Genomic DNA, 10,631 nt, shown 5'->3' with positions numbered 1-10,631 from the left:
GCTTGAGAGAGATTTCGAATAAAAAAAATCGATGTTTCTTTTTGACTCGCGTAAAATGTGTTTAGAACATGTCCGTAAAGCGAGTTTCTGAAATTCGTAATATTGTACGGAAATTACAGGCAATAAATTGCTCCAGTACCGTTAAATTTTAAAATAAAAATTAGCTCGCACTGATAGAATTTCCAGTTTTTTTTTGCATGAAATTTTAAAGACACTTGAAATTTTAATAATAATGTAATATATCTCAAACCTCATTTCGATATCTCTATTTTATAGCTTCGTATTAAAATTTCTAAAACTCACCTTGTTTTCGACTAGTTCTAGATCGGAATCTCTTCCTTCTCTCTTCGTCAAGCAAAGACAAATAAAGATATGAAACGCGGAAGAATGAATTCTCGGCGAGAATCGATGTTGCGAGATGATGGTGTGTGAGATATTAAAACAAAAAGATAAAACGCGCTATGTCTATCGCGACGATTGGTCTCCCTAGATCGCGCGCCTTTGTTATCGCGTCGTCGAACGCGGCGTCGCGTTGTTAAAAAAAAAAAAAAAAAAAAACCGACGTCGTAGCTCGACGTCAGCGTTTCCACGGCGACCTTGCCGATTACGACACACTTGTTAACACACACCCGTGCGCCTGTACGTGTTTACACACGTGTAACGCGAGCGAGTGTATAGCAGCGAGAACGGGTGAGACACGATGAGAGAGGAGACGTGCAAATATTTGGCACGAAGCGGCTGTGCGGAAGCGATTATCGGAACGTAACGACGTCTTAATGTCTCTTCTTCGCGCGCACGGTCTGCATTCACACACGCACACACACACAGGTGCGCGCCGCGGCTGCTGCATCGCGGGCAAATTTATTTTTCAATAAAAACATTTCGATTAATCATGCCCGAGTAAAACTTAATGTGCGCGCGCGCGCGCATGTCTCTGTGTTACTTCGTTCGCGTCCTTGCGGTGCGCGGTTCTCCGAGGCGTCGCGATTGAGAAAAATGAGAACGACAATTTTTCTCGACGCGCGATGCGTACGATTATTGTTGTTTATTTTAAAAAAGAACCGTCGTGCTGAAAATAGAATCGAATCCAAGATTGCGTCGAGATCGCACGAAGCCAGAGCTCCTTTGCTGAAGTTGCTAAATCCTGTCCCATTAACCTCTTGATCGGCGATTACGGGCGAGCGGCGAATGATCAACGACTTCGGTGTGTGTGTGTGTTTCGCTCGAACGATTTCTGATAAGTTTATTCGTAAACCAGCCGCGAAACGCACGATCGACCCATCGATCGCTCAACTTTTTATCAAACAGATCGGTCTATAACGCGCTCGCGCGCGTCATACTCTCGCGATACGTAAAGAGATATAAATCATTCTCGCGCCGATCGGTGAAACTCATTAGAAACTTTCGAGTCGGGCTCGACTCGCTTCGGCTCGCTCGCGGCACGTCGGCGAAAAAATTCACTCGCCGAGGAATGTTCGTTAGTCGTAATTAAATTGCCTGTTGCAAAAACACCATAAACTCAAACAACCCCCGCCTTTTTTCCGCGAAAAATCAATTCTCATTATCGGCGATCGTATAAATCGTTCTTAAAACTTGATATCAAAATTTTTTTTTCCACTTTTCAACTTTTGATTCTATCGCGCGATCTCGCGGATGCGGAATCAAAGCGAAACGAAAGATGTCGCATCAAGTCGTTTCCGAAAACGAAACGAACGGATGAAAAAATATTTGTAACAAACCACGTTTTATGTAATCCGCGACGCGCAAAGCAGGATATTTTCGATATCTAAACAATCGCGAAAACACATTTTCTCTCAGATGAGTATTTATATTCTCTCCGTGATTTTTTTGTGTTCTTTCTCTGAAAACATTATTTTTCGAGATCGAATATTTTTTTGTACAGCGCGAAGGTGAACGATAGGCAATCGGGGTCAAGAGGTAATCTCCGCGCACATGCATTTGTTGATAAAGACCACGGATTCGTTTCGCAACAAAATTTTGAGCGCGCGAAACGACTGCGAATTTGCATACGGTTAAGCGATCTCCTCGCGCACACAGACTGAAGCTTCAAGCTGCGTCAGCAATTTTGAGAAGAGAAGGGAGAGAAACGAGGGTTTATCGATCGAAAAATAACAGATTAGCGACTCTTATGCTAATTACGATTTATTCTCGTCGCCCGTTGCGAGGATGACGGCGTGTATTGTATTATCGTATGCGAGAGATGTGCGCGCAGTGAGATCGCCGGACGGACTCTCTTTCTCTGCCGTCTCGACTTGCCCCGACGCGACAAGAGCAATTCGATATGCCGAGTGTCTCTCTCTCTCTCTCTCTCTCTCTTGGTCTTACTCAAAGCCGATTTAAACGATTGTTTCTCGGCGCTTTTCACTCGATATCGCGCGATTAAACGCAATCTATTCCCGAGCCCACGTCGAAAGGCGCGCGCGATCTACTTTCCGGTTAAAGTTACCCGCGGCTTCTCGCATCACTCGCGCTTTCGATCATTTAATCCGCGTAATTTCGGATATATTCTTGCATCTCTCTGAGAAATTGTTACTTTTCTCGCACGTGCAATCGGTTCGCTGATTGAAGATACGAGATCGAATGTCAACGATCGAAGGAATATCTCCGCGAGAAACGACTTGATTTTATTTTAATTTCTAGAAATATTTATCGCAACATTTCTCTTCTATAAAATTTTGACACTAATTTTTTTTCGAAATTTTTATCGGCTTTCTCTTACCGATAAGCTAATCTTTAAAACCGAAACGTAAAGTTTAGGTTTGCAGATTGAGAGAATAAAAACTTTTGCGCGCAACAACAGCGTTTGACTCTGATCTTTTTTTTTAAATTTAATTTCAAGATCAATATACGCGTGTATGGCCCCGATATTTATTTTTAATTACGAGATAAGATAAAACCACACACATACACACACACACACACACAGATACGCTCACTGAAGATATATTTCGATCAAAATAATCCGTTTGAAAACAACTGCGACTTTATTTCGCTTTTTTTTTCTTTTGGTTTTAAATCTTCCATATAAGTGCGTGTGACTCGATCGGTTCGTCGAATATCTCGGCCACTTTTTCTCGGATTTATTCGGCGGCGAAGCCGGTAGCCAACGAAAAATCTCGGGGAACGATCCGTTAAAAAAACGCCGCAACGTGGAAAAGCGCGATTTATTACTCTGGCGGCACACAGTCTTATTTTCCTTCATTGCGCAAGCTCGACTTGTGCCGAGCAGCTTATCTCGACCTCGTTCTCGATCGACACACCTATACGGGCGTGTGTACGTTCCAAAAAGTAGGTGGTCCGTATATCCACAGCTGCACAGGAGACACTTTTTTTTCTTCATTTTTTCAACCGCCCGCATAATAAATTGTCCGCAACGTGTTTCGCAAAATCGACGACGAAAATATTTTTTTTCCGACTCTTGTTAACGAAGCTCGCGAGCTTCGTCTTATTTTTAGAAACATTCTTCTACACCACTAAACGCGTAAAATTGTTCTTATTCAATAAACAAAAAAAAATTCAACGTTCTCTTGATAATTCCAAAAATATTTATCTCTCTCTTGGATTATTTAAAAAAAAAACAAAAAATCTCGCTGCAAATTTGCCCGGAGAATTTCGGTCATTCAAATTTTATTTGCGAATTATTGACGCGAGATATTCTTGTCTTATCCGGCAGACAAGTAGCCGATGAGTACACTCACGCGCATGTATATACGTATACACGTCAAATACATCGTTAACAAAGTTGCACGACATTGTTTTTGTGTCTTCATTACGACGAAAAAAATAAATGGTGTGCCACTCCAGAAGTTTCTCATATATATTTTTTTGTTTACACGTCGTAAATTATATTCGCGCGACAGTAAATTATTCTTCCCGATATCTAGGTAGGTAGGTGTACATACGAGACGTTTGTAATTACCTGTTGAATCGTCAGTAACTTTTTTTTTTTTTTTTTTTTTTTTTTCAAAGTTACCTATAATTATTTCTAATACTCTTTTCTTTCTTCTTTTCTTTTCCATCTTTCTTACAACTTGTTGTTTTTGCCACATCGTGTTTGATTAGTTGCCCCGTGGCGGTGTCTTTTCGATAAAGCTGAAACGAGCAAACGATCAATTCTGACATTATGTGCTTTACTTAATTGACACGGCTCCACTGATTAGCTGTTGCGAAGTCCAGGTTTTACGCATTGATAGCGCGTGTGCGTCTGTAATTGTTATCGCTGTATAGCCGGTATTACGATTCAATCGGTATCTACAATGTCATGTGGAGTGATGAAATGGAGGGTTTCGCAACACAATTAAATAACGGAACGCACAATTAGGTACGTGTACTGTTCAAAATAAAAAATCATACACATCTTTTCGACGAGTTTTCGATAAAAAAAATGCAGCAATTTTTTTAATCCAACTTTTTTAACTCCCTCAATACGTGCGCGCGGTCTGTGTTACATTTTACTCTAAAGAAAAATTAAAAAAAAAAACTCGCGAAACAGGTTTTTCCACCGCACAGACACACAAGATAGATACATAGTTTATTAATACGTTATAATTATGTTAATATACACAGTATACTTATGTGAGTATAATTATGTTAATATACAAGTATATACGCTACACGTATTTTTATCAATTATAATATTTTTTCAATCATTATTATATTTTTAAGTATATTTTTTATATCACTTTTTTATATATGAGAATACTTGACCCATTGCTGATTAAATTGAACGCTATGTTCGACAGCGTTGAATATTTATCGCGCATTCCGCGATTTAGAAAGAAACGCGTCTATAGCAAAGTCATATCACAGATCTGACACTTCAATTCTCTCTCTTTTCGCGTGCTGGTTGCAAAGCGAACCGAATTTCGATAAGCTCCGCGCGTTTCACTTGTAACCCCCAATCAGTTTCTCCGATTATGCGAGACACATATCAGAAAACTGATTCGCGTAAAGCGCGTTGAGCGCAATTCTCTCAGAAAGAGATCATAAAACAGTCAAATATAAACATATTCTCATGTGCTATATAGTACGATTTTGCTTGTATATATATGTACATAACATACATACATATGTATGCGCGCACGCGCGTGTGTGTGAACACATATATTTACTTAGTTTTAAAAAAACTTTCAGAAATCGGTCAAGGGAAAAATATCGGATCATTTTGAGACTTTTAATGCCGTCGAAATCAAATTGCCACGAAAGTAGCACGCCTTAACGATAGTTTAATAAAAAGGTTCGTTTAAATAAACATGCGAAACAAGGTTGCGAATATTAAAATCGCATTAAATATCAAATTTGCAAATAAAATTTGAATGACGGAATCGCCAACAGATTTCTGCAACAAAGTCTTTTACTAAAAATAAAAAAATAAAAAAAATAAATAAGTACTCCGAGAGAGAGAGAGAGAGAGAGAGAGAGAGAGAGAGAGAAAGAGAAAGAGAAATTTTTTTTTTTTTAAATAACTACCTTCTCTTCTCTACCTGCGTGTTACAGAAGCGGCTAGGACACTGCCAGACGAAGGACTATCCCGGACCGGACTGGTGTAAAAATGCAGAATTGCAAAGCTTTGCGCACGAGTACATAATTTTTTTTCTCTTTTTTTTTTTTTCGTCATGATAAAGCGCGCGATTCGTCGAGCGTGAAATAACTTGGAACCGCGCGGTGTTCCACAGTGGTTCGCGCGATTATTAACCGCTATCGCGTACTTATGCAACCGTCCTGTATTCGGAACGGTGATATTTGCATGTTTCCGGGTGTACCTGGGTTGTTAGCGGCGCGGAGATAGCTCGCTTCAATAATGTCATATCTTTTCCGAGCGGCGAACTGGCAGCGCATAAGCTTTACGCCCGTTCGAGAAGCAAACCGGAAATGATTTCTCCAACGAATAATCAATTTTGCACAAACTTGATGTGCAGTCGTCGCGACGACGCGTCTGCATAATAGCTCGAAGATACACGTGATCTCTCTCCTTCTCTCTCTCTCTCTTTTGATGAAGATTTATATAATATTGGAAATATATTGCTAATTGCTTCTTTATAAATGTAAAAGAGATTTTGTATGTTTTTTATTTTAGTCGCGCTTATTTATAAATAGCGCTTAATGACGCTTTAAAACATACGGCCGACGTTTCGGTTGTTTGTTCATTTACATAAATAAGCTACCGGAATAATTTATTGCTTACAATCTGAGTAAATAAAGATTCTTTTACACTATGCAACATTAATCGCAACAACATGCAATATTTCTTATCCACTTTCTGAGGAACGTGCATGCGCACAGAAAAGAATTACATTTTGCCGCGATAAATATTGCATAATGTAAATAGGCCTTAACTTGCCGTCGGAGTCGGCGAAGCAAAATGCGCCCCTTCCAATGCGCTCCGGAGAGTTAAAGTCGCCTCGACAGTCGATGCTCCGCCGATCGATCGTTAGAAAGATATACGCCGCGCGTGTGTCTTACACGTGTACGTGTAAAATCTGTTATGCGATTATATTAGTTATCTCGCTATCTTCATTTTTTTTTGCTCCGAAACAAGCGCGGCAACTGACATTTGTCTGGCATTCAAGCCGAGAATGCGTCACTGAAGTCGATCAACTTTAAGTATGTGCGCGGGGTGGCGCGTTAGCTCGGATTAGTTTTGTGTTTTATATCGAGAATATCCGGCAAAAATTAAAATTAAATTTCTTTTTCTCTGTCTCTGACTCACGAAAGATTGACTTCTCGACGCGTTTAACGCGCAAAAGCAAAAACATTCGATCCGCTTTCTATCGCATAAATTTTTCGCCGCTTTTTAATGAGATAATTAACTTTAATCTCCGAATTAAGACTTTAAAATAAATAACAATAGGTAATAAGTAAAAAAAAATATATATATATATATAAATGACACTAACGCGGTTTAAATCCGAAAAACATCTTCGAATGTTAACACAACACGCCGCGAAAGCATCAAATATCAGAATAAAGTAAACATCTATATGTATACATGTATGAGCTTGCATAGGTATACACATATACATGCGTCATGTGATATAATCACGATTGATAAAGTTGCGACGCGATGTAATTTATTTCGGATAAGTTGTTTTAAATTAGTCGATTACGAAACATGTGTGGTGATCATATCGTTCGACTACATGCACGCGATTCCAGATTTCTAATTTGCAATTCGGACTTATAAATAAGCGATATAGAACTATCTAAGTGATACGCTTGCAAAACATATAGCTTGGCAAACAAGCTCGTACGAAATCTCTGCTTGCAAATCAGAAGAGAATTACAATAAGTTTGAATATTTATTTTTTTCCCTCCGAAAAAGTGATGAAGAATCACAAGAAAACTTAAGGATTTCTAAACTTGTGCATTCAAATACATCGGGGGGAGCGCGTGTTTAATGCACGTATTTTCTATCGTTTTGAAAAAATCTTTCAATCGGACGTTAAATTTTTCTAGAATAATTTGTTCTTGTTTTCTCGAAATAAAAATATAAATCGCGCTTTTCTTTCGAAAATTCCTCTTCGCGAAAAAAATCTGCAATTTTCTCAAGCTCTAAAGAGAACGACGTTACATGTATGTGTGTGTGTGTGTGTATTTACGGGGCGAGTTGCACAAAGTCAGAAAATTACGAGAACGAGGTTGGCGGATATCGAATAATCGCCAGTGGTCGAACCAGTTGACCGGCGCTGTCGATACGACGATGTCGCAATCGCTCGACCGTAAACTGGACCCACTGGGCCAGTGGTCAACCGTGAATGGCCGACCACGCCCTCGTTGCACCTTTCACAAGTTTCCTTTATAAAATGCTCCTTTATAAATTACCCGTGAAATCTCGACAGAAAGCGCACTTTGCAATATCGTTGCAAAAGCATTGTGCACTTGTCAATGCGAATTGTTCGACTTGACGTCGCGCATCCGCTGTGCTGCCGAAAAATGTCAAAATATATAAGAAGCACATATAATTAACAGAGAGATCTATTTAAATACATGCAGTTTTCAAAACGAGTTTAACTAATTTCAACAAAGATTTCAACAATCGTATTGCTCAGCAAATGAATTGAATGTTTTTTTTTATTGTTGCAAATCAATCAATCAATCAATTGAGGATGTAATTCATGTTCTCTCAATGCTCTTCAAATTTCGTGTACATACGTACCTCGTCCTCACCAAGCGAAGGGTGACGTTACTATCTCGTCAACGCATTGGACTCGATCGATCTTGCAGAACTCGAGAACAGGACGTTCGCTCGCGCACCAGGATTCAGTGTGACAAATTACGACACTCCGAAGCAGTCGGCAAGAACGGTATTTACAGTCGATAGTCGAAAAAAATATCTAAAGTACATAATTTCAATTTATATAGAGTCGAACATTTCTCTCCGCCTTGGTTTTATATTTTTACACGTTTGTCTTTTTGTTAAAACAAAACAACGAGAATTTCAGAATGTTTGTTATACAAGAACAAATATTTCTTGTATTTTGTATTTCATTTACGTGGCTTACGCAACATGTCTCTTGGAGATACAAAGGTGTCTGGAAAAAAATTACATTTTTTGTTACAGAATCGTTTTTTTAATAATACTTTTTCTTAAATTTTCGAAGCGCGCCAACGTTCGAACAATCGCTGACGCCTATTTACAAGTAATTTTTACAACAGTTCCGTCTCTCGTGATACAACGTCGAAATTTAATTACCGAATGATGTAGAAGGGAGAGACTGTGACCTATATCAGGAGGGGGGAAAAAATCAATATAAGGGCATACACATATCCGTGGAAAAACGCGTGTGGGGTAATACCGTTTAAATTACAAAAACGCTTGAGAATCAATTGCAAAACGATCGCTAGACACAAAGATTCCTCGAGGAATGCCGTTCTGTTCCGTACTAACGAACGTAGATAAACGACAGCGTGAACTGTAGGAATGCAATCCGCTTTCGCTATTAGCATCTGAGATCTCGCCACGTCAGAGATTTTGTTCTGATTATCGGGTCCTTCGTTAATTCTTCAAAAATTGTGAGAGAAAATCTGAAAGACTTTCTAATTGATTTTCATCTTTTTACGTACAATAAAAAATTAAAATTATGAAACTTTAATATGTTTTCTACTGTGACGTCTTTGCGAAGAAATATTCGTACGATTCAACAAGTTTCAACGAAAAAATATCTTCGACTGTGAATACATTAACTTTTATTTAATCAAGAGAGACTTAACACACACACAAGGCCGTAAGTAACGCGCGCGAAAAGTATGTTTTTAAATTAATACACGTAATAATTCGTAAAGTCTAATTGGTCGGTTTGCATCTCGAAAATCTACACAGATATAGAAATTTTTCTTAAGTAAAAAAAATTACCGCAAAAAAAAAAAAAAACATGCACCTTGTCCGGGAGTAACTTTTTATTTGTGCATTTTTGAACGAACACGCGGAAATTTTTAACACTCTTTTTTTTCGATATAATTACACGTATATATTCGCAACACACATAGTTATAGTTACGTGACGGACGTATCGTGTTTTACATACGTGTATCGGAAGGCGGCAGTTTGTGATTTCCTCCGCTCGAAAAGAAAAGTGCTTTTAACGACGCAGGGCAAGGGAATACGAGGAAAGCGGGTATTAGCGTGCTAAGCAGATGCAGATGAAACAAATGGATTCGCTCGGTGACCGTCGTAAATTCACGGTATCGCCGACACGATCCCGTACACTCTCTCGCACGAACGAAGGTAACGGAGGCCATTGCATCTTTCGCGGGGTGAATTTCGTCCGGTGTGTTACTGTCTATATATAACAGAGGAAGCAAAGATTTATTTATCCGTGCGTGAAATAAAATACAGGCCTGTCATTACGCGCGTGTACCGATATATACGCGATGCAAAATTCAATGTAAAAATTGCAAAATAATATTCCTGCAACACATATTTCGTGTTGCGGCGAAGAGACACGCCGAATATACGAACGACGCGATATACGCAAAATACGTGGGCACGCGCGCGATTTTTTTCTTCCCGTCTAATCGCGGGAGAAGAAGGAGCGCTGACTCCCTCCCTCCTCCTCCGGTCATCGATTCCTGCTAAAGTCATCGACACGTGACTGCGCGACCAGTCTTGCAATCCAGTTCCGTCGCGGTCCAATCACAGACGGAGGGTCGAGAGGATGGAACGGGGTGAGGACGAAAGAGCCGAGGGAGTCTCGATCGCTATCGTCGAATCAAGGACGTCCGCCTGCACCCGCTTCCCGCCGGATGTAATACCGTTACTACCGAATTCCGGCCTGTGTGTGTGTGTGTGTGTGGTACCCATCTACCTACCTACCTACCTACCTACCTACCTCTTTTCGGAGGATTCTTTCTCCGCGAGTGAGAGAACACGCGCGTGTAAGTATGTACATCCAACACGCAGTCTCGAAATTCGAGAGATCTCACCGAGTTCGATTTCGATTTCCCTACCTCTCGGAGAGCCGCCGCCGCGCACAGCCGCTCCGCGATCCGGTCTTCTAGTCTTATCCGATTCGCTCTCGGGGGTTTCCGTCCGGCTTGGAATCCGGATGCCGGGGCGAAGCGAAGTATATATTGCGAGGCGAACACGCGCGCGTGACGGCGACGGCGACGGCG

Source organism: Pseudomyrmex gracilis, unplaced genomic scaffold (genome assembly GCF_002006095.1).
Source record: "Pseudomyrmex gracilis isolate BER0280 unplaced genomic scaffold, ASM200609v1 scaffold_142, whole genome shotgun sequence".
NCBI lineage: Eukaryota > Metazoa > Arthropoda > Insecta > Hymenoptera > Formicidae > Pseudomyrmex > Pseudomyrmex gracilis.
The sequence above is the reverse complement of the archived record's forward strand: the minus strand, read 5'-3'. Positions refer to the sequence as shown.